Here is a 25,145-nt window from a genome sequence, read left to right as displayed (position 1 = left end):
CTTCTCTTGGAAATAAGTTCATGAATACCAATTTTTAGGTAACACCTATAAGTGATGTCATAGGATATCTGTCTTTCAGTTTCTTTCTTACATCAAGTTGGGTGATTATCTCTAGGTCCTTATATGGTGGTGCAAACTGCACTGTTTCATTAATTTCCATAGCTAATATTCAATTGTTTACATGGACCACTTCCTCTTTGTGCATTTTTCTGTTGATGGACATTTTGGTTTATTCCAAGTCTTGGCTATGTTAAATGTTCCTGCAGTGCAGGATTGCCAGCCTGTGTCTTTTCCATTCTGCTCTGCTCAGGTGATAGGCACATCAAAGCACCTACCAGATCACATGGTAGCTCAATTTTTACCCTTAATCGCACCTCCATTATGTTCTCACTACTTTGTGTTGCCAGTTTATATCCCCCCAGCAGCTAGAGGGTACACAGTTCTCTGAAACCCCATTCAGCATTTATTCTTTGTAGACTTTTTTCTGAAGAACATTCTGACGGCTGTGAGGTGAACATTTCTGTAATTGGATTTGCATGGCTTTATTAATTGCTGATGTTGCACACTTTTCAATTTCCTTTTATTTTAAAGAAAAAAAAGAAAAGACAAAATGTGCGTAAAATATGCCTCATGAAATTGTCTTCTTGAAATGTTGACGTCTTTTGAATTTTCTGGTCAATTTATGACCACAGGATTTCTTTTGATGGCAGGTGTCATTTACAGGCCTGCAATTATTTTGAATATTAAGTGACCATTACTGCTGTTGTGTGAAATGACCAGAAGGCGGCAGCACTTCTCCTTACCAAATCTGCTTAATAGGGCAGCAGAGCCATAATGGAAGTTTTGGTGTAGGTTGTAAATTAGAATGGAATGTGCCAGGAAAAGCCCCTTAAGGTTATGTCTCATTACTTCTTGTTCGTTATTTTAATTTAATTTTTATTCTTTATCACAGTAAATTAGATTACAATATTTTGTTTGTTCTAGGTGTGCAAGATGTGGTTCTTTTACACATACACATATATCTATTCTTCTTCAGATCCTTTTCTCATGTAGGTTATGACACAATGTTGAGTAGTCTTCTCTTGGTATGCCGTAGGTTTTTGGTGATTATATATTTCACATGTGTTTGTATATCTCTGTTAACCCCAATATCGTAATGTATCCAATCCTCACACCTTTCCAGTTGGTGAACCATAAGTTTGTTTAATGAATCTGTGGTTGCCTTTCTCTCTGGAAATATCTTCCTATGTATCAATTTTTAGGTAACACCCATAAATGATATGATAGGATAGGTGTCTTTTGCTTTCTCACTTACTACCAGTTTCATGATTACCTCTAGACTTCTCTATGGTCCTGTAAATGGCATTGTTTCATTTTTTTCCTTGGCTAATATTCCATCTGTACATGTATCAGTTCTTTGTCCACTCATCACTTGATGGACGTTTTGGTTGCTTCCATGTCTTGGCTATTGTAATACTTCTACAGTGCAGATTTGCCTGCCTGTGTCTTTCCAATTCTGTCTTCTTAAGATATAGCCCAAGAAGTGGGCCTGCTGGAACATATAGTATCTCAAGGTTTACCTTTTAATGGACCTCCATTGTGTTCCCATTAGTGGCTCTTAGCAGGTTACGTCCCACTTCAAATTGAAGGTATGTATTTCTCCAAAACCTCTTCAGCATTGATCGTTTGTAGATTTTTTGCTGATGGTTATTCTGAGTGGTGTGATCTGATACCTCTTTGTGGTTGGATTTGCATGTGTCTCATACTCCCTTGAAATTGAGATTTCAGGCATGTCCTTTTATTTTTCAAACTGTTATTACAGCTGACTTCTTCAAATTGTTTTCTTGAAGTATGTGCCACACTTTGAAATTTTTTGGCCTTTACCTGCATCAAGACATTTTAAGGGCAAGTTTCATTTGCAGCCCTGCAGTACTTGTGCAAATGAAGTGCCCATTAGCACAGATTTCAAAGCTGCTGTTGCAGGTATCAGCCAGAGGATGGCAGCATTTCTACATTTCCCACTCTGGTACCTAGAGAAACAGACTTTCCTGCCAGTGGTGTTCCTCAGTTATAAATTAGAGTGCAATGTGCCTTGATATACCCCCAAAAGCTTACGTATCCTTACTTATGTTTGCTTTTTAAATTTAATTTATATTTTTTAGTGGAGTAATATTCCATTCTGTACATGGACCACTTCTTCTTTGTGCATTCCTCTCTTGATGGACATTTTTGTTGCTTCACAGTGTTGCCTATGGTAAATATTGCTGGAGTGCAGTATTGCCAGCCTGTGACTTTTTTTCTGTGTGTGTGGTATGCAGGCCTCTCACTGTTGTGGCCTCTCCCGTTGCGGAACACAGACTCCAGATGTGCAGGCCCAGTGGCCATGGCTCACGGTCCCAGCCGCTCCACGGCATGTGGGATCTTCCCGGACCGGGACATGAGCCCGTGTCCCCTGCATCGGCAGGCAGACTCTCAACCACTGCGCCACCAGGGAAGCCCCAGCCTGTGACTTTTGATTCTCATTTTCTCAGGTGATGGGCCCAACAGTGGGTATGATTCATCGACTGGTAGCACAATGTTTACCTTTTCAAGGAACCTGCATTGTGTTTTCATTAGTGGCTCTTATCACATCCCAATTAACACTGAGTGTACGCATTTTTCCACAGCCCCTTCAGCATTTATTGTTTGCAGAATGTTTGCTCATGGTCATTCTGACTGGTGTGAGCTGATAGGTTTTTGTAATTTGGATTTGCGTGCCTTTAATAATTCCTAATATTCAAAATTTCCCCACATCTTTCTCTTTTATTTAGAAAAAAAAAGTGTGAGTACAATATACCTCTTGAAATTGCCTTCTTGGAAGGTTGTCATCTTTTGAATTTTGTGGTTGAGTTTCGACCACAGGATTTTTTTTGAGATCAGGTGTCATTTACATGCCTGCAATGATTGTGAATATTTAGTGACCCTTAACACTGGGTTTGAAGCTGGTGTTGTGGGAAATGGCCACAAGGCAGCAGCATTTCTCCATTCACAAATCTGGTTACTAGGGCAGCAGAGCCTTTCTGGAAGTCCTCTTACTAGGTTGTAAATTAGAATTGAATGTGCCAGGAAAAAGCCCCTGAAGTTTATGTCTCATTACTTCTTGTTCGTTTTTTTAATTGTTTTAACCGGGGTAATGATTAGAATACAGTTTGTCCTAGGTGTACACAATCTGGTTCATTCGTACATCATATATATCTATTCATGTACAGATCCTTTTCTCATGTAAAGGATTACAGAATGTTCTGTAGACCTCCCTTGCTATGTGGTCGGGCTTTTTGATATATGTACTTAATCTGTATTTGTATAGGTATGGTAAACCTAATCTTAATTTACCCATTGCCCTCACCTTTCCTTTTAGATATGCATAGTGTGCTTTTAAGTCTGTGTGTGTCTTTCTCTGTGGAAGTGTGTCCATTTTTGTCAGTTGTTAGGTAACACGTATAAGAGATATCATAGGATATATGTGTTTTGCTTTCCAACTTACCTCATGTTCTGTGTTTATCTCTAGGCTCATCTATGGTACCTCAAAGAGCAGTGTTTCATTGTTTTCCATGGCTAATATTCCATTGTGTACATGGACCACTTCTTCTTTATCCATTCATCTGTTAATGGACATTTAGGTTGCTTCCATGTCTTGGCTATTGTGAATAAGGCTGCAGTGCAGGTTTTGCAGCCTCTGTCTTCTGGATGCTGGTCTTCTCAGGTGAGAGGCACAGTGGTGTGCCTGCTACATTGAATGGTAGCTCAATTTTTACTTTTAAATGCACCTCCTTTCTGTTCTCATTATTGGCTGTTACCACTTTACATCTCACCAGTAGCTAGAGGGTACACAGTTCTCTCAAACCCCTTCAGAATTTATTATTTGTAGACTTTTTGTTGATGGTCAGTCGACCTGTGTGAGTTGAAACCTTTTTGTAGATTAGACTTGCATGAGTGTAATAATTCCTGAGTTTGAGCTTTTATCCATTTTCCTTTTTTTTAAAGACAGTGAGTAAAACTTACATCTTCATATTATCTTCTTGAAAAATGTGCCTGTTTTGAATTTTGTTGGCCATTCCCTACCTCAGCACAACTTTTAGGGCAGGTGTCCTTTACAGACCTGAGTCCTTGTGAATGTTAAGTGACAATTAGCTGTGGGTTTAAGGCTGCTCTTGCGGGAAAGGACCACAAGGCAGCAGCATTTCTACATTTCCAACTCTGGGTTTTTGGGCAAGAGAACATTCCTGGAAATCGTGTTAGTAGGCTTCAAATTAGAGAGGAATGTGCCAGCGCAAACCCCCAAGAGCTTATATCTCCTTACTTGTTGTTTGTTTTTTAAATTTAATTTTTATTAGGTATCAGAGCAAATTTGATTGAAATGTTGTTTCTCCTAGGTGTACAGAATCTGGTTCATCATATCAATGTATCTGTCTATTAATCTTTGGATCCTTTCCCATGTAGGTTATTACAGAGTGTTGAGTAGACATCTCTTGGTATTCCATTCGTATTTTGTGATTATATATTTCATATGTGTTAGTACATGTCTGTTAACCCCCATATCATAATTCATTTATTCCTTATACCTTTCCATTTGGTTAAACATAATTTTATTTTCTTAGTCCATGCTTTTCCTTCTCTTGGAAATAATTTCATGGGTATCAATTTTTAGGTAACACCTAGAAGTGATGTCATAGGATATCTGTCTTTCAGTTTCTTTCTTACTTCAAGTTAGGTGATTATCTCTAGGACTTTATACAGTGGTGCAAGCGACACTGTTTCATTGTTTTCTGTGGCTAATATTCCATTGTGTACATGGACCACTTCCTTTTTGTGCATTTTTCTGTTCATGGACATTTTGGTTTATTCCAAGTCTTGGCTGTCTTAAATGTTCCTGCACTGCAGGATTGCCTGCCTGTGTTTTTTTCATTCTTGTCTTCTCAGGTGATAGGTGCATCAAAGGACCTACCAGATCACATGGTAGCTCAATTTTTACCGTTAAACGCACCTTCATTATGTTCTCACTACTAACAGTTACTAGTTTACATCCCCCCAGCAGCTAAAGGGTACACAGTTCTCTCAAACCACTTCAGCATTTATTCTTTGTAGACTTTTTGTTGATGGCCAGTCGACTGATGTGAGTTGAAACCTTTTTGTAGATGACATTTTCATGAGTCTAATAATTCCTGAGGTTGAGCTTCTATCCATTTTCCTTTTTTTAACAAGAGAGTAAGTCAAACGTATCGCTTCGTACTACCCTCTTGAAAATTTTGCCTTTTTTGAATATTTTTGGCCATTCCTCACCTCAGGACATTTTTTGAGGGCAGGTGTCCTTTACAGCCCTGAGTTCTTGTGAATGTTAAGTGACCATTAGTAGTTGGTTTAAAGCCGCTCTTGTGGGAAACCGCCACAAGGCGGCAGCATTTCCATATTTCCGACTCTGGGTTTTTGGGCAACAAAGCCTTTCTGGAAATCGTGTTAGTAGGCTGCAAATTAGAGTGGAATGTGCCAGGGCACGCCCCCCCCCCCCAAGATCTTATATCTCCTTACCTCTTGTTTCTTTTTTAAATTTAATTTTTATTTATTATCTGAGCAAATTTGATAAAAAATGTGTTTGTTCTAGGTGTACAGAATCTGGTTCATTATATCTATGTATCTATCTGTTCATCTTTGGTTCCTTTCCCGTGTAGGTTATTATAGAGTGATGAGCTCAATTTTTAACTTTAAACACACCGCCATTCTCATCTCACTACTGGCTGTTACCAGTTATCGTCCCAGCATCAGCTTGAGGGTACACAGTTCTCTAAAACCCTTTCAGCATTCATGTTTTGCAGACTATTTTGCTGATGATCAGTCTGACGGTGGTAAGGTGAAAGTTTTTGTAGATTGGATTTGCATGGCTTTATTAGTTCCTGATATTCATCATTATTCCATGCATTTTTTTAAACAAAAAGAAAAAAAAGAAAAGACAAAATGTGCGCAAAATATGCCTCTTGACATTGTATTTTTGAAATGTTGACTTCTTTTGAATTTTCTGGTCGATTTACGACCCCAGGAATTTTTTGAGGCCTGGTGTCCTTTACAGTCCTGCACATATTTTGAATATTAAGTGATCATTAGTGCTTGGTTTAAAGCTGCTGTTGTGTGAAACAGCCACAAGGCGGCAGCATTTCTTCTTTACCAAATCTGGTTACCAGGGCAACAGAGCCTTAATGGAAGTCCTGTTCTACGTTGAAAATTAGAATGGAATGTGCCAGGAAAAGCCCCTTAAGATTATGTCTCATTACTTCTTGTTCGTTATTTTAATTTAATCTTTATTTTTTATCACAGCAAATTTGATTACTATGTTTTGTTTGTTCTAGGTGTGCAAGATGTGGTTCTTTCACACATACACATATATCTATTCTTCTTCAGATCCTTTTCCCATGTAGGTTATGACACAATGTTGAGTAGTCTTCTCTTGGTATTCTATAGGTCTTTGGTGATTACATATTTCACATGTGTTTGTATATCTCTGTTAATGCCAATATCATAATGGATCCAATCCTCATAACTTTCCATTTGGGGAACCATAAGTTTGTTTAATGAATCTGTGATTGCCTTTCTCTGTGGAAATATCTTCATTGTTATCAATTTTTAGGTAACACCTATAAGTGATATCATACGTTAGGTGTCTTTCACTTTCTCACTTACTACAAGTTTCATGATTACCTCTAGACTCATATATGGGGCTGCAAATGGCATTGTTTCATTTTTTCCCGAGCTAATATTCCATCTCTACATGTAGCAGTTCTTCTTTATCCACCCATCTGTTGATGGACTTTTGGTTGCTTCCATGTCTTGGCTATTGTAATACTGTTGCAGTACAGATTTGCCTGCCTGTGTCTTTCCAATTCTGTCCTCTTAGGTTATAGGCCCAGGAGTGGACCTGCTGGATCATATAGTAGCTCAATGTTTACCTTTTAAAGGCACATCCATTCTGTTTCCATTAGTGGCTCTTATCAGGTTACGTCCCACTTCAAATTAACAGTATGCATTTCTGCACAACGTCTTCAGCATTGATCGTTTGTAATTTCTTTCCTGATGGTTATTCTGAATGGTGTGAGCTGATACCTCTGTGTGGTTGGATTTGCATGTGTCTCATATTCCCTTGAAATTGAGCTTTCAGGCATGTCCTTTTATTTTTCAAACTGTTATTACAGCTTACATCTTCAAATGGTTTTCTTGAAATATGTGCCACATTTTGAAATATTTTGGCCTTTACCTCCATCAAGACATGATGAGGGCAGGTTTCCTTTACAGCCCTGCAGTACTTGTTCATATGAAATGACCATTAGCAAAGGGTTTAAAGTTGCATTTTCAGGTAACGGCCAGAGCGTGGCAGCATTTCATAATTCTATGAAATGTAATTGAATACAAAATATATATTTTTTTCTTTTAAATTTCCATTGTTACTTTTTTAAAGTACAATTATAATTCAAGTTCTTAGTAACAAGTGAAATTTAAAAGACTAAGGAAAAGATAATATTTTACCACTTGCCATCCTTTCGCATTTACAGAAACGACCAGCATAGTGTGTAGATTTCTCATTTTATCCAGGTGTTCTATACATCTAGAACATCATGTTTCTCACTGTAGAAAAACAGATTTAGCTCTCACACTTTTTATAGGCTACATAACAGTCCATAGAACAGAAGTAGCAAGTATGTCAGACTTAGCTTTTTGAGGGACACTCAGGATACTTTCTCTTTTATTTTTTTGTTCTCCTAATTTTTTTTAGCCACAGAAAAATATTTTTTAAAATAGAAAAACTAAAAAGAAAATTAAGTTAGGAGTAAGGATTAGGGTTTAGGATACGGGTTAGGTTATGGGTTAGGGTACGAGTTAGTGTAAGGTTTAAGGTAAGAGTTAGGGTTACGGATAGGGAACAGGTATGGTTTAGAGTACAGGTTAGAGTACGACAATGGGTTAGGACTTGGGTACATGTTAGGGTATGTGTCAGTGTTAGTGTACAGTTTAGGTTTAGAGTACAGATTAGGGTAAGTGTTAGGGTTAGGGTTACGGTTGGGGAATGGGTACAGTTTAGGTTACAGGCTAGGGTACGAAAACAGGTTAGGGTTAGGGTACGTGTTAGGGTATGGGTTAGTGTTAGTGTACGGCTTAGTATTAGGGTATGGATTAGGTTAAGGTTTAGGGTTAGGGTTAGGGTTAGTAAACAGTTACAGTTTAGGGTACAGCTTAGGGTACAAAAAAGCGTTAGGATTAGGGTACGTTTTACGGTACTGGTTACTGTTAGTGTACGGGTTATGATTAGTGTACAGTTTAGGGTAAGGTTTAGGGTTAGGAAACAGGTACAGTTTAGGGTACAGGTTAGGGTATGTCAACGGGTTAGGGTTAGGGTACGTGTTAAGGTATATGTTAGTGTTAGTGTATGAGTTAGGATTAGGGTATGGGTTAGGGTAAGGATTAGGGTTAGAGTTAGGTTTAGGATTAGAGAAAGTGTATGGTTTAGGGTAAAGGTTAGGGTATGACAATAGGTAAGGTTTAGCATAGGTGTTAGGGTACAGGTTAGGATTAGTGTACGGGTGAGGGTTAGAGTTAGGGTTAGGGTACAGGTTAGGGTATGGCTATGGGTTAGGGTTAGAGTACGTGTTAATGTATGGGTTAGGGTTAGGGTATGGGTTAAACTTAGGGTACAGTTGAGGGAATAGCTGTGGTTTACGGTTAGGGTACAGGTGAGGTTATGGGTTAGTGTTAGGGTACGAGTTAGGATTAGTGTATGAGTTTAGGTTCCATTTGGGGCTAGTGTAGGGCATAGGGTTAGGGTACATGTTAGGGTTAGGGTACAGCTTAGGTTATGCCTATGGGTACAGGTTAGTGTATGGGTTAGGGTACAGGTGAGGTTATGGGTTAGGGTATGGGTTAGGGTTAGTGTATGTGTTAGAGTTATGGTACAGGTAAGTGTTAGGGTACGGGTTAGGTTGAGGGTACCTTTAAGGGTATGGCTACGAGTTCGTTGTATGGTATGGGTTAAGGTACGGGTTAGTGTTAGGATATGGGTTTGTATTAGGTTATGGTTTAGAGTACAGTTTAGGGTTAGGTTTAGGGTTAGTTTTACGGTGAGGGTATGGTTTAGGGTACTGGTTGGGGTACCGCAAAGGCTTGGGTTTAGGGGTTGGGTTAGGGCTAGGGTACGGTTTAGGGTTAGGGTACTGGTTACGGTTAGGGTATGAGTTACGCATAGGGTATGGTATGGGGTTAGGGTAGGTGTTAGGGTTAGAGTACAGGTAAGGTTTAGGGAACTGTTTAGGGTATGGCTATGGGTTAGTGTTAGGGTACATGTTAGGGTACCGATTAGTGTTAGTATATGGATTAGTATTAGGGTATGGGTTAGGGTACAGGTTAGTGTTAGTGTACAGGTTAGTTTTACAGTATGGGTAAGGGTAAGGGTTAGGGTTAGGGAATGAGTTTGGTTTAGGGTACAGGGAAGAATACGTAAACACGTTAGGACTAGGGTAGGTGTCAGGGGACCGGATAGTGTTAGGGTATGGGTTAGGGTTAGGGTACAGGTTAAGATAAGGTTTAGGGAACGTGTATGTTTTAGGGTACAGGGTAGGGTATGACAACGGGTTAGGGTTACGGTATGTGTTAGGGTAAGTGTTAGTGTAATGTTTAGGATTAGGGTACTGGTTAGTCTAAGGCTTAGGGTAAGGGTTAGGGTTAGGGTTAGGGAATGGGTACAGTTTAGGGTACAGGTTAATGTACGACAACATGTTAGGGTTAGGGTACTGTTAGGGTATGGGTCAGTGTTTGTGTGCGGGTTAGTGTAAGGCTTAGGGTAAGGGTTAGCGTTAGGTTTAGGATTAGGGTTAGGGAATGGGTACGGTTCAGGTTACAGGTTCAGTAATGACAATGGGTTAGGGTTAGGGAACATGTTAGGTTATGGGTTAGTTTTACTGTAGGGGTTAGGATTAGGGTATGGGTTAGAGAAAGGCTTAGGGTAAGGGTTAGGTTTAGGGTTAGGGTTAGGTAATGTGTACGGTTTAGGTTACAGGTTAGATTACAACAAATGTTTAGGGTTAGGGTACGTGTTACGTTATGGGTTAGTGTTAGTGTATGGGTTAGGATTAGGGTACGAGTTATGGTAAGGCTTAGGGTAAGGGTTAGGTAGAGGGATAGGGTTAGGGATAGGGTACAGCTTAGGTTACACATTAAGGTATGACAAAGGGTAAGGGAAAGGGTACGTTTTAGGGTATGGATTAGTGTTAGTGTACAGGTTAGGATTAGGGTACATGTTGAGGTAAGTCTTAGGGTAGTGTTAGGGTTAGGGTTAGGTTTAGCTTTAGGGTTAGGTAAAGGGTACGAATTAGGGTACAGGTTATGATATTACAAAGTGCTAGGATAAGGGTAAGTGTTAGGGTACGGGTTAGTGTTAGTGTATATGTTAGGAATAGGGTACGGGTTAGGGTAAGGCTTAGGGTTAGGGTTAGGTTTAGGGATAGGGATAGGTAATGGGTATGGTTTATGGTTAAGTTCAGGGTACAACAATGGGTAAGGGTTAGGGTACGTGTTAGGGTATGGTTTAGTGTTAGTGTACGGGTTAGGGTAAGGTTGGGTATGGGTTACGGTTAGGTTTAGGGTTAGGGAATGGGTATGGTTTAGGGTACAGGTTTGGGTACGGCAACGGGTAAGGTTTAGGGTACGTGTTAGGGTACGGGTTAGTGTTAGTTTACAGGTTAGGATTAGGGTATGGGTTAGGGTAAGGCTTCGGGTAAGGGTTAGGTTTAGGGTTAGGATTAGGGAATGGGTACGGTTTCGGGAACAGGTTAGGGTATGATAAATGTTTAGGGTTAGCGTACGTGTTAGAGTATGGGTTAGTGTTAGTGTACGGGTTAGGATTAGGGTACAGGTTAGGGTAAGGCTTCAGGTAAGGGTTAGGGTTAGGGTTACGGTTAGGGAACTGGTACTGTTTAGGGAACAGGTTAGTGTACAAAAAAGGTTTAGGGTTAGCTTACGTGTTAGGGTACAGGTTAGTGTTAGTGTAATGGTTAGGATTAGGGTACGGGTTAAGGTTAGGCTTCGGTAAGGGTTAGGATTAAGGTCATGGTTAGGGTTAGGGTTAGGGAACAGGTAGGATTTAGGGTATAGGTGAGGGTATGACAACGGTTTTTGGTTGCATACGTGTTAGGGTATGGTTTTGTGTTAGTGTATGGGTAAGGATTAGTGTACGGTTTAGGGTAAGATTTCGGGTAAGCGTTAGGGTTATGGTTAACGTTAGGGTTAGGGAATGGGTACATTTTAAGGTAAGGGTTAGGGTACGACAACAATTTAGGGTTAGCGTACATGTTGGGGGACAACTTAGTGTTAGTGTACAGGTTAGGATTAGGGTACTGGTTAGCGTAAGGATTAGGGTAAGCATTAGCGTTAGGGTTAGGTTTAGTGAACAGGTACGGTTTAGGGTACAGGTTAGTGTACGACAATGCTTTAGTGTTAGCGTAGGTGTTAGGGTGTGTTAGTGTTAGTGTACAGGTTAAATTTAAGGTACGGTTTAGGTAAGGCTTAGGGTAAGGGTTAGGGTAAGGGTTAGGGTTAGGTTTAGGGTCAGGGTTAGGGAATGAATACGGTTTATGGTACAGGTTAGGGTACGACAACTGGTTAGGGTTATTGTACGTTTTAGGGTACCTGTTAGTGTTAGTGTATGGTTTAGTATTAAGGTACGGGATAAGGTAAGGCTTAGGGCAAGAGTTAGGTATAGGGTTAGCGTTAGGGTTAGGGTTAGAGAATGGGTGCGTTTTAGGGTATAGGTTAGGGTATGACAATGGGTTAAGGTACGTGTTAGGGTATGGGTTAGTGCAGTGTACGTGTTAAGATTAGAGTATGGGTTAGGGTAAAGCTTAGGGCAAGGCTGAAGATTAGGGTTAGGGTTAGTGTTAGGTTTCGGGTTAGGGAATGGGTACGGTTTAGGTTACAGTTTATAGTACAACAACGGGTTAGGTTTAGATTACATGTTAAGGTACGGGTTAGTGTTATTGTACGTTTTAGGATTAGGTTATGGGTTAGGGTCAGGCTTAGGATCAGGGTTAGGTTTAGGGTTAGGGTTAGGGTTAGGGGTAGGGTTAGGTAACGGGTACAGTTTAGGGTACAGGTTAGGGTACAATAATGGGTTAGATTTAGGTCACATGTTGGGGTATGAGTTAGTGTTAGTGTATGAGTTATGATTAGGATACTGTTTAGGGTAAGGCTTTGGTTAAGTGTTAGGGTTATGTTTAGGGTTAGGTTTAGTGAACGGGTACCTTTGAGGGTACAGGTTATGGTTCGACAATGGGTTAGTGTAAAGGTACGTGTTATTTTATGGGTTAGTGTTAGTGTATGGGTTAGGATTAGGGTATTGTTTAGTGTAAGGATTAGGGTAAGGGCTAGGGTTAGGATTAGGGATAGGGTTAGGGTTAGGGTTAGGGAACGGGTGAATTGCAGTGCACCTGTTCTCCATATAAAGTGATGGAAATATCAAATGGAAGTGTTAGAAACATCTTATTTTACCTGAGCCTTATACACTGCTGTATGTTAATTATAGTTTGGCTCACACATCAGTTCATTGAAGTTACAATGTTCTCTATTTCTGTTACAGATAATCCAGAGTGGGCCACAACAAGGCTTCCCTTGCCCAGTGTCATTGGAGCAAACAGATCGAGACTGAGTTTCGTTCAGAAGCAAGGGAAACTTTATATTTTGATTAGAGAATGCAGAGATGAGACCGTGTGCTGCCACGTGGGCTGTGGGCTGGGCTGCTGTGTAGCGATCCCAGCAGCGGCTGCAGGAAGGAGGGGGCGGAGCTCTCGAGGCCCGGGTTGGCTGCAGCTGAGGCTGTATGTCGCGGAGTCTGCATGGGGCCACGGCAGCTGAAGTGTCGACCCAGCCATTCTGCACTTGGTAATCAGGTCTGAAGTGCCGGGTGTGGGACCTCTGCACGCTGAACCCTAGGAGAAAGTGAAATTAGAAAAAGCACAAAGGAAAAAAAGGTTAGACTTTATTTTATTGCCCAGATTCTACTTTTATCTCCCCGGAATTTTTCATGGGCTTTGCCGATGACAAACCACTCCTCTGCCTTTTGTCCCATTCCTCATTATTGGGGCACTGTGGGTGCAGACACCTCTTCTGTCACTGCTTCATGCTAAGTTGGGAGTCCTCATACTCAGGGGTAGGGGCAGAACTTCTCTCCAGCAGCCTCCTGGTGTGGTTGATGGTCCCCAGGCTTCCTGCCTCACTGCTCATTCGCCTGAGCACCAGCATTGGAAGTGTTATAGATTTTAATAACCTTTAAGGGTCCAGGAAACAGATGCACAAAGATGCTGGGGAGGCAGTTTTTACCCCACACCACATTTGTCCGGCCACCTTAGGCTGACGGATTCTGCCAGTGTAGATGCTCTGACCAGTAGTCTGTGCTTTCTTCAATTAGGCCCCTGATTTAATGTACAAACAGCACCAGATGTCAGAGCCCTGCCTGCTCAACTATAAGACAGTCCAGGGCCGGTGGTGATCCAGGACCATGACGGCCACTGAGTCAATGGCCTTTTGAAGTGGCCGGGAGTCCTGCCTGTCTCATTGGCTGCTGTCACCACAGTGTCTGTAGGCTTTTCTATGGGGACACCATGATATACGTTTACCCCGCCAAGCTTATTAGCTCCCGTCTGGGTGCAGTACGTCCTGCAAGCAGTAGTCTGCTCCTTTGGGGCACACTATTGTTGTTTTCTGAGAGAAACTCCAGGTCAAGTGATGGTTACACAAGTCGTCATGGAGGCCCTTTGCCCCCAGTTTTCTCTCTGGATGTTAGAGTTGGAGGGCCTCCTCACTCGAGGTCAGTGTGCCCATGGAGTGACCCCTGCAACTTCAGGGCATGGTGGGTGGTTAGGATCACCATGTGGGGTCCTTTTCCCTTAGGAGTGAGCTGGCCTTCTGGGCTGCTGACTTCCAGGTTTTTAGATACCCCCAGTACCCTAGCAGGATGGGGCAGCGGGCCAAGCCCTTGGTGATCATAGTTTATCCTACCTGAAAGGCATTCTTGTGTTGTTCCATTTCAAGTGGTTCCATTTTTTGTACTAATACTCCAAGGGTGATTCACCTTCTATGGTGATGTAAAGGTCAATGGGTTTAGCTAAATTAGGGAGTTCTAGGGCAACGGTCTGAATTGACTGCTCTTTCCATTCTTGAAAGGCCGCTTCTGGATTCTATTCGAAAGGATCATCAACTTTTCCTTTCAGTGTTTCATATAGAGGCCCAGCTATTAGAGTGTATTTAGGGATCCAGATGCAGCAAACCCCGGCCTCCCCAGGAACCCCTATGCTGTCTTCCAGTTTTAGAAGGGTAAGGCTGAAAATGGCTTCTTCTCTTTCCTGGGAGGGGCTGCTCCAATCTTCTGTGAGAATGAAGCCCAGGCAGGTCACCTTACTCTATGATATTTGAGACTTTTACTTGGACACCCTCTATCTTTTATTTCCTAGGGAGTTCAGAGTCCTCCTTAGTGGGGCAGGCAATCAGAATGTCATCTGCATATTGAAGGAAGGTTCCCTTTTCCAGAGATAGAACTTTTAGGTGTTTAGCTAACGTTTCCCCAAGATCGTGTGGGAATTTTTGAACCCTTGCAGGAGGCCGGCCCAGCAGTATTGATTTTGTTGTATGTTGAGGTCTGCCACTCAGAAGCCAAAATTGCTTGTGACTCTGGGACTAATGGAATACAGAAAAAGGCAACATTGCACTCTAATACAGAATATCATGTCCTGGTGGATGGTAGAATGACCATCAGGGTGTAGGAATTATGAACTACTGGATATATATCCTTGGTAGCTTCACTGACTGTCCTGACATTCTTTACCAAGTCCCCAGCAGCCCACAGGGTTCTCATGGTCAGGCCAATAACAGGATATGGAGCTCATCTTGGCAGGTCCCCTGCAGCCAACAGGGCTCTCATGGTCACCCCTGCCCAGGATATGGAGCTCACATGGGCAGGTCGCCAGCCTCCCACAGGGCTGTCGTCGTCAGGCCCGTCCCATGGTATGGAGCTCACCTGTGCACCTACCCAGCAGCCCATGAGGCTCTCATGGTCAGGCCCCTCTCAGGATACAGAACTCCCCTGGGCAGGTACCCTGGCAGGGCTGGGCACACAGGATCCATGCACATAGCCCTCATTGCAGAGCACCCCCAGCTCAGCTGTCACTCAGAGCTGACACAGAGCGCCTCAGAGCAGGACTTGAACTAACAAACAGCAGCTCTGACAGGTCTGTGACCCTGGGCATCACTCTGTGTGGCCTCCCTCTGCCTGGCCTTCCAGAGACTTCCACTGAAGCTGGGGCACCAGGCCTCCCTCTCCCCCCCATCAACCTTCCTCTCCCTGACCCCTGGGTTCCTCTCGTTAGGAGAGGGTCTTCTTTAGGTTGTCTCCCACTCATGGGCCAGATAAAATGATTAGAAAACAAGCCAGAGCTGCAGCCCTTTGTCTCTCCTGACTCTCAGGAACACACACCTGTTCCTTGGACTTGGAAGGTTCATTTTCTGCAACTGTGAGCCCCTGAGGGGCGAGGATTGGTTGACCTGGGCAGCCTGACCATGCGGGCCAGCCCTCCCCAGGTGTGACTGGGTTGAGGTCAATGTAAACACCGCTCCAGGCAGCAATAGTCCCCGCAGCAGTGCCTGACGCCATATTCTCTGCCCCGTCAACAGTGTCAGGGCTGGGCTGATGGGTGGGAGTGAGGGGCTATGGCTTTGTGGGTGGCCCTGTGTGAGTGGGGCTCTGCTGGACTTTCTGCAGGAGTTTAGAGGCTGCCACCTGCTAAAGAAGAGGATGTGTCACCCATACCTGCTGCTGGAATTTCTCCCCGGGCAGAGGTGAGGAAGGAAAAAAGCAGTGGGGGCCGGGGCAGGAGTGGTATTTCAGGTAGGGAAATGAAAAGCTTCCAGAATAGTGCCCGGGGCCAGGACAATTCTAGCTGGCCTGCAGGCACCAAGTCGGCCAGCGTGCTGTCGCTGGTGTGGCTCCATGGCCCTTCCTCTAGGCTTTCAACTGCTTGTGCATATTCAGGTGTTTTAACTGGGAAGGGTGGGAACAATTCAGCAGCAGCTGGCCTGGGGCTCAGCTCACGTTTACTCACAGACGCCTCGGCACAGTGCCCCAGCTTTGCAATGAGGACGCTCCTTGCGGGGGGGCTGCTGGCTGCACGGGAGACAATTTCCCACCTCTGACCAACTTCAGAATTGTTTACCGCTGGATCAAGTGCCCTGATAGGGTATTCCCGTGTATAACTGTTGGGTTCTTTTTTTTTTTTTTTTTTTGCTTTTTTGGTTCAAGGTAGAATTTATTGCTCTTTTTTGTATTTATAGATATAAGCATGGAAATCATTCATTCATATAAATACATGTATGAGAAAGGAATAACATTTTTTCAGTTTTTTAAAATTTTATTTTTTTTTAATTTTAAAATTTAATTTTATTTCTATTTTTATACAGCAGGTCCTTATTGGTTACCTATTTTATACATATAAATGTATACATGTCAATCCCAATCTCCAAACACCTCTCACCCCACCCCCGATGGCTTTACCCTCTTGGTGTCCATACGTTTGTTCTCTACATCTGTGTCTCTATTTCTGCCCTGCAAACCAGTTCATCTGTACCATTTTTCTAGGTTCCACATATATGCATTAATATACGAGATTTGTTTTTCACTTACTTCACTCTGTAGTACAGTCTCTAGATCCGTCGACGTCTCTACAAATGACCCAATTTCATTGCTATTTATGGCTGAATAATATTAGATTTTATGTATGAACCACATCTTTCTCCATTCGTCTGTCTCTGGGCATTTATGTTGCTTCCATTACCTGTCTATTGTAAATAGTGCTGCAAAGAATATTGTGGTGAATGTGTCTTTTTGATTTATGATTTTCTCTAGGTATATGTCCAGTAGTGGGATTGCTGGATCATATGGTAATTCTATTTTAAGAGTTTAAGGAATCTCCATACTGTTCTCCATAGTGACTGTATCAATTTACATTACCACCAATAGTGGAAGAGGGTTCCTTTTCTCCACACCCTCTCCAGCATTTGTTGTTTGTAGATTTCCTGATGATGTCCATTCTAATTGGTGTGAGGTGATATCTCATTGTAGTTTTCATTTGCATTTCTCTAATAATTAGTGATGTTGGCTTAGGGTAAGTGTTAGGGTTAGGGATAGGGTTACGTTTAGGGAAGGGGTATGGTTTAGGGTATAGGTGAGGGTCCTACAACAGATTAGGGTTAGGGTTAGGGTACATGTTAGGGTATGGGTTAGAGTTAGTGTGTGGGTTAGGATTAGGGTACGGGTTAGTGTAAGTCTTCGGGTAAAGGTTAGTGTTAGGGTTAGGTTCAGGGTTAGGATTAGGGAACAGGTACAGTTTAGGGTACAGGTTAGGGTACGACAATGGTTTAGGGTTAGCGTACGTGTTAGGGTATGGGTTAGAGTTAGCGTATGGGTTAGGATTAGGGTACGGATTAGGGTAAGGCTTTGTGTAAGGGTTTGGTTTAGGGCTAGGGTTAGGGAAAGGGTACGTTTTAGGTTACAGGTTAGGGTACGACAATGGTTTAGGGTTAGCATACATGTTAGGGTATGGGTTAGTGTCAGTGTATGGGTTAGGATTAGGGTATGGTTTAGGGTAAGGCTTCGGGTAAGTGTTAGGTTTAGGGTTAGGGTTTCGGTTAGGGTTAGGGAACGGGTACAGTTTATGGTACAGGTTAGGGTACGACAATGATGTAGGGTTAGCATATGTGTTACATGTTACGGTTCGGGTTAATGTTAGTGTACGGGTTAGGATTAGAGTACGTGTTAGGTTAAGGCTTCGGGTAAGTGTTAGGGTTAGGATTACGGTTTGGGTTAGGGCATGGGTACAGTTTAGGGTACAGGTTAGTGTATGACAACAGTTTAGTGTTAGCGTACATGTTAGGGTATGGGTTAGTGTACATGTTAGGATTAGGGTACGGTTTAGGGCAAGGCTTCGCTTAAGTGTTAGGGTTAGACTTAGGGAACGGGTATGGTTTAGGGTACAGGTTAGGTTATGACAACGGTATAGGGTTAGTGTACGTATTAGCGTATGGGTTAGGGTTAGTGTATGGGTTAATATTAGGGTACGGGTTAGGGTAAGGCTTTGGGTAAGGGTTAGGGTTAGGGTTAGTGTTAGGTTTAGGGAAAGGGTACAGTTAGGGTACAGGTCCCAGTAGGACAACGGTTTAGGTTTAGCGTACGTGGTAGGGTATGGGTTAGTGTTAGTGTACGGGTTAGGATTACGTGACGGTTTAGGGCAAGGAAACAGGTAAGAGCTAGGTTTAGGTTTAGGGTTAGGGTTAGGCATAGGGAACGGGTATGGACTAGGGTACAGGTTAGATTATGACAACGGTTTAGGGTTAGCGTATGTGTTAGGGTACGGGTTACTGTTAGTATACGGGTTAGCGTTAGGGTACGGGTTAGGGTAAGGTTTCAGATAAAGTTAGGGTTAGGGTAAGGGGATGGGTACAGGTCAGGGGACAACAAAGTGCATGGATAGTGTTAGTGTTAGGATTAGGTTATGGGTTAGGGTAAGGGCTCGGGTAAGGGTTACGGTTAGGGTTAGGGAACAGGTACGATTTAGGGTACAGGTCAGTGTACAACAACGGTTTAGGATTAGCGTATGTGTTAGGGTATGGCTTAGTGTTAGGATTAGGGTACGGGTTATGGTAAGACTTCGGGTAAATATTAGGGTTAGGGTTAGGGAACGGTACAGTTTAGGGTACAGGTGAGGGTGTCACAAAGATTTAGAATTAACGTACGTGTTAGGGTATGGTTTAGTGTTAGTGTACGGGTTAGGATTAGGGTATGTGTTGGGGTAAGGATTCAGGTAAGGTTTAGGGTCGGGGTTAGGGAATGGGTACGGTTTAGGGTACAGGTTAGTTTACGACAACGGTTTAGGGTTAGCATACGTGTTATGGTACTGGTTAACTTTAGTGTACAGGTTAGGATTACGGTATGGGTTAGGGTAAGGATTCGGGTAAGGTTTAGTGTTAGGGTTAGGGAATGGGTACGTTCTAGGGTACAGGTTAGGTTACGACAATGGTTTAGAGTTAGCCTACGTGTTTTTGTACGGGTTAGTGTCAGTGTAAGGGTTAGGATTAGGTTACAGGTTAGGGTAAGGCTTCAGGTAAGTGTTAGGTTTAGGGTTATGGTTAGCGTTAGGGTTAGGGAATGGGTACGGTTTAGGATACAGTTTAGGGTACGACAACGGTTTAGGATTAGCGTACGTGTTAGGGTACGGGTTACAGTTAGTGTACGGGTTAGCATTAGGGTACAGGTTAGGGTAAGGTTTCGGATAAAAGTTAGGGTTAGGATTAGGGTCACGGTAAGGGGATGGGTACAGGTCAGGGGACGACAACGGGTATGGGTTAGTGTTAGGATTAGGTTATGGGTTCGGGTAAGGGTTACGGTTAAGGTTAGGGAACCGGTATGGTTTAGGGTACAGGTTAGGGTACGACAACGGTTTAGGGTTAGTGTACGTGTTAGGGTACGGCTTAGTGTTAGTGTATGGGTTACAATTAGGGTATGGGTTACGGTAAGGCTCTGGGTAAGGGTTAGGTTTAGGTTTACGGTTAGGTTTAGGGAACCGGTAGGGTTTAGAGTCCAGGTTAGTGTACGGCAATGGTTTAGGGTTAGCATACATGTTAGGGTATGGCTTAGTGTTAGTGTACGGGTTAGCATTAGGGTACGAGTTAGGGTAAGGCTCCAGGTAAAGGTTAGGGTTAGGATTAGGGTTATGGTAAGGGGATGGGTACAGGTCAGGGGATGACAACGGGTATGGGTTAGTGTTAGGATTAGGTTATGGGTTCGGGTAAGGGTTACGGTTAGGGAACGGGTACTGTTTAGGGTACAGGTCTGGGTATGCCAATGGTTTAGGGTTAGCGTACGTGTTAGGGTATGGCTTAGTGTTAGTGTACAGGTTACGATTAGGATATGGGTTAAGGTAAGGCTTCGGGTAAGGGTTAGGGTACGACAAAGGTTTAGGGTTAGCATACGTGTTAGGGTATGGGTTAGGATTAGGGTATGGGTTAGGGTAAAGCTTCAGGTAAGGGTTAGGTTTAGGGTTATGGAATGGGTGCGGTTTAGGTACAGGTTAGGATACCACAATGGTTTAGGTTTAGAGTACGTGTTAGGCTACGGGTTAGTGTTAGTGTACGGGTTAGGATTAGGTTAGGGGTTAAGGTAAGGCTTCGGATAAGGGTTAGGGAATGGGTACGATTTAGGGTACAGGTTAGTGTGCAACAAAGGTTTATGGTTAGTGTACGTGTTAGGGTACGGTTAAGGATTAGGGTATGGGTTAGGGTAAGGCTTCGGGTAAGGGTTAGGGAACGGGTGCAGTTTAGGTACAGGTTAGGGTCCGACAATGGTTTAGTGTTAGTGTATGTGTTAGGGTATGGGTTAGGGAACGAGTGCACTTCAGGGTACAGTTAGGGGATGACAAAGTTTTAGGTTTAGCATACATATTAGGGTACGGGTTAGGATTAGGGTCTGGGTTAAGGTAAGGCTTCGGGTAAGAGTTAGTGTTAGCGTTAGGGTTAGGGAACGGTTATGGTTTAGGGTACAGGTTAGGGTACGACAACGCTTTAGTGTTAGCATACATTTTAGAGTGCAGGTTAGTGTAAGTGTATGGGTTAGGATTTGGGCACAGTTTAAGGTAAGGCTTCGGGTAAGTTTTAAGGTTCGGGTTAAGGTTAGGGTTACAGAATGGGTATGGTTTAAGGTTCAGGTTAGGGCAACACAACAGTTTAGGGTTATCGTATGTGTTAGGGTATGGTTTAGTGTTAGTGTTCGTGTTAGGATTAGGGTACGGGTTGGGGTAAAGATTCGGGTAAGGGTTAAGTTTAGGGTTAGGGAATGGATACGGTTTAAGGTACAGATTTTAGTACGACAACAGTTTAGGGTAAGGGTTAGTGTTAGTGTATGGGTTAGGATTAGGGTACTTGTTAGGGTAAGGCTTCAGGTAAGTGTTAGGGATAGGTTTAGGGTTAGGGTTAGGGAACGGGTATGGTTTAGTATAAAGTTTAGAGTATGACAACGGTTCAGGGTTTGTGTATGTGTTAGGGTACGGGTTAGTGTTAGTGTACTGGTTAGGATTAGGGTACATGTTAGGATAAGGCTTCGGGTACATGTTAGGATACAACAAACCTTTAGGGTTATAAATTGCGTTAGCGTTCATGTTAGTGTTAGTGGACGGGTTAGGATTAGGGTACGTGTTAGGGTAAAGCTTCAGTTAAGGTTTAGAATTAGTTTTAGAGTTAGCGTTAGGGTTATGGAACGGGTACGGTTTAGGGTACAGGTTAGGGTACGAGAAGAGTTTAGTGTTAGCGTACGTGTTAGGGTATGGGTTAGTGCTAGTGTACGTGTTAGGATTAGGGTACAGGTTAAGGTAAGGCTTCGGGTAAGGGTTAGGGTTAGGGTTTGGGAATGGGCACGGTTAATGGTACAGTTTAGTGTATGACAAATATTTAGGGTTAGTGTATGTGTTAGGGTATGGGTTAGTGTTAGTGTACGGTCAGGATTAGGGTACAGGTTAGTGTAAGGCTTCAGGTAAGGGTTAGGGTTAGGGAACGCGTACAGTTTAGGGCACAGAGTAGGGTACGACAATGGTTTAGGGTTAACGTACGTGTTAGGGTACGGGTTAGTGTTAGTTTACAGGTTAGGATTAGGGTTCGGGTTAGTGTAAGGCTTCGGGTAAGGTTTACAGTTAGGGTTAGGGAACGGGTACAGTTTAGGGTACAGGTAAGTGTACGACAACGGTTTAGTGTTAGCATATGTGTTAGTGTACGGGTTAGGATTAGGGTACGGGTTATATTAAGGCTTCAGGTAAGGTTTAGGTTTAGGGTTTGTGTTAGCGTTAGGGTTAGGGAAAGGGTACGGTTTAGGGTACGAAAACGGTTTATGGTTAGCGTATGTGTTAGGGTAAGGCTTCGGGTAAGTGTTAGCATTAGGTCTAGGCTTAGGGTTAGGGTTAGGTAATGGGTACGGTTTAGGGTATAGGTTAGGGTACGACAACAGTTTAGGGTTAGTGTACATGTTCGGGTACGGGATAGTGTTAATGTACAGGTTAGCATTAGGGTATGGGTTAGGGTTAGGGGATGAGTGCAGTTTAGGGTACAGTTAGGGGATGACAAAGGTTTAGGTTTAGCATACGTGTTAGGGTATGGGTTAGTTTTAGTGTACGGGTTAGGATTAGGGTATGGGTTAAGGTAACGCTTCGGGTAAGGGTTAGGGTTAGGGAGCGGGCGTTGTTTAGTGTACAGGTTAGGGTACAACAACAGTTCAAGGTTAGCGTATGTGTTAGGGTACGGGTTAGTGTTAGTATTCGGGTTAGGATTAGGGAATGGGTTACTGCAATGCTCTGGGTAAGGGTTAGGTTTAGGATTAGTGTTAGGTTTAGGGAATGGGTACGGTTTAGGGTACAGGTTAGGGTACGACAACTGTTTAGTGTTAGTATCCATGTTAGTGTATGGGTTAGGATTAGTGTATTGGTTATAGTAAGGCTTCGGGTAAGGTTTAGGCTTAGGGTTTGGGTTAACATTAGGGTTAGGGTGAGGGAAAGGGTACATTTTAGGGTACAGGTTACGGTACGACAGTGGTTTATGGTTAGCGTATGTGTTAGGGTGTAACCATTAGGGTGTAACCAGTAGTTAGTGTTAGTGTACGGGTTAGGATTAGGGTATGGGTAAGGGTAAGGCTTCAGATAAATATTAGGTTTAGTGTTATGGTTAGGATTAGGATTAGGGAATGGTTACGGTTTAGGGTACAGTTTAGGGTACGACAACGGTTTAGGGTTAGCCTATGTGTTAGGTGTCGGGGTAGTGTTAGTGTACAGGTTAGGATTAGGGTACGGGTTAGCATAAGGTTTTGGGTAAGGGTTAGGGTTAGGGTAAAGTTTAGGGTATGACAACAGTTTACGGTTAGTGTACCTGTTAGGGTACGGTTTAGTCTTAGTGTACAGGTTAGCATTAGGGTACGGGTTAGACTAAGGCTTCATGTAAGGGTTAGGTTTAGGGTTAGGATTAGGGTTACGGTTAGGTTTAGGGAACGTGTACGGTTTAATGTACAGGTTAGGGTACGACAACGGTTTAGGGTTAGCGTACGTGTTAGGGTACGGGATAGTGTTAGTGTACGTGTTAGGATTAAGCTATGGGTTAGGGTAAGGTTTCGGGTAAGGGTTAGGGTTAGGGAACGGGTACGGTTTAGTGTACAGGTTAGGGTATGACAATGGTTTCGGGTTAGCGTACGTGTTAGGGTATGGGTTGGTGTTAGTGTAATGGTTAGGATTGGGTTACGGGTTCGGATAAGGCTTCAGGTAAGGGTTAGGGATAGGGATAGGGATAGGGAACGTGAACGGTTTAGGGTACAATTTAGGGTACGACAACGGTTTAGGGTTAGAGTAAGTGTTAGGTTACTTGTTAGTGTTAGTGTATGGGTTTGGATTAGCGTACTGGTTAGTTTAAGGCTTTGGGTAAGGTTTAGGGTTAGAGTTAGAGTTAGGGTTAGGGAACGGGTACAGTTCAGGGTTAGGGTTAGTGTTAGGGTTAGGGAATGGGTACGTTTTAGGATACAGCAACAGTTTAGTGTTAGCATACATGTTAGGATTAGGGTAGAGGTTAGGGTAAGGCTTTGGGTAAGGGTTAGGGTTACGGTTAGGGTTTGGGAATGGGTACAGTTTATGGTACAGGATAGTGTATGACAAAGTTTTAGGGTTAGTGTATGTTTAAGTGTATGGGTTAGTGTTAGTGTACGGGTCAGGATTAGGGTATGGGTTAGTGTAAGGCTTCGGGTAAGGGTTAGGTTTAGGGATAGGGTTAGTGTTAGGGAGTGGGTATGGTTTAGGGTACACGTTAGAGCATGACAACGGTTCAAGTTTAGCCTACATGTTAGGGTATGGGTTAGTGTTAGTGTTCGGGTTAGGATTAGGGTAGGGGTTACTGTAAGGCTCTGGGTAAGGTTTAGGGAACCGGTACGGTCTAAAGTACAGGTTAGCATACGACCAAGGTTTAGGGTTAGCATACGAGTTAGGGTATGGGTTAGTGTTTGTGTTCGGGTTAGGATTAGGTTACGGGTTAGGGTAAGGCTTCGGATAAGGGTTAGGGAATGGGTACATTTTCGGGTACAGGTTAGGGTATGACAATGATTTAGGGTTAGAATATGTGTTAGGGTATGGGCTAGTGTTAGTGTGCAGGTTAGAATTAGGGTATGTATTAGGGTAAGGCTTCTGGTAAGGGTTAGGGTTAGGGAATGTGTATGATTTAAGGTACAGTTTAGGGTACAAAAACAGTTTAGAATTAGCGTACATGTCAGGGTACAGGTTACTGTTAGTGTATAAGTTAGGATTAGGGTATGGGTTAAGGAAAGACTTCAGGTAAGGTTTAGGGTTCGGGTTAGGGAACGGGTAGAGTTTAGGGTCCAGGTTAGGGTACGACAACGCTTTAGGGTTAGCATATGTGTTACTGTACGCTTCAGGAGTAGGGTGCGGGTTATGGTAAGGCTTCGGGTAAGGTGTAGGTTTAGGGTTCGGGTTAGGGAACGGGTACGGTTTAGGGTGCAGGTTAGGGTACGACAACGGTTTAGGGTTAGCGTACGTGTTAGGGTATGGGTTAGTGTTAGTGTACGGGTTAGGGTAAGGCTTTGGGTAAGTGTTAGGTTTAGGGTTTGGGTTAGGGAATGGGTACGGTTTAGGGTACAAGTTAGGGTACGACAATGCTTTAGGGTTAGCGTACGTGTTAGTGTATGCTTCAGGAGTAGGGTGCGGGTTATGGTAAGGCTTCGGATAAGTGTTAGGTTTAGGGTTCAGGTTAGGGAATGGGTACGGTTTAGGGTACAGGTTAGGGTATGACAACGGTTTAGGCTTAGCGTACGTGTTAGGGTACAGGTTAGTGTTAGTGTACGGGTTACGATTTGGTACGGGTTAAGGTAAGGCTTCGGGTAAGGGTTAGGGTTAGGGAACGGGTACGATTTAGGGTACAGGTTAGTGTGCGACAACGGTTTAGGGTTAGCGTACGTGTTTGTGTATGGGATAGTGTTAGTGTATGGGTTAGGATTAGGTTACGGGTTA

At 43.1% G+C, this 25,145-nt stretch overlaps 1 long non-coding RNA gene across 3 annotated transcripts; it reads left to right on the top strand.

The window, feature by feature from the left end:
* The first annotated feature begins 10,415 nt into the window (after positions 1–10,415).
* Positions 10,416–24,817, top strand: LOC125964322 (uncharacterized). Of its 3 annotated transcripts, none has more exons than XR_007477245.1 (3): positions 10,416–10,505; positions 21,793–21,823; positions 24,778–24,817. It is a non-coding gene; the product is annotated as an uncharacterized LOC125964322 (long non-coding RNA). The 3 variants fall into 3 exon arrangements; XR_007477243.1 differs by lacking the exon at positions 24,778–24,817 and adding an exon at positions 24,644–24,710 and having other exon boundaries at positions 21,793–21,827; XR_007477244.1 differs by lacking the exon at positions 24,778–24,817 and adding an exon at positions 23,156–23,191 and having other exon boundaries at positions 21,793–21,827.
* The last annotated feature ends 328 nt before the right edge of the window (positions 24,818–25,145 follow it).

This window comes from Orcinus orca, chromosome 4, assembly GCF_937001465.1.
Source record: "Orcinus orca chromosome 4, mOrcOrc1.1, whole genome shotgun sequence".
NCBI classification, from domain to species: Eukaryota; Metazoa; Chordata; class Mammalia; order Artiodactyla; family Delphinidae; genus Orcinus; species Orcinus orca.
Note: the sequence above shows the minus strand (reverse complement) of the source record. Positions and strands in the feature narration are given on the sequence as shown.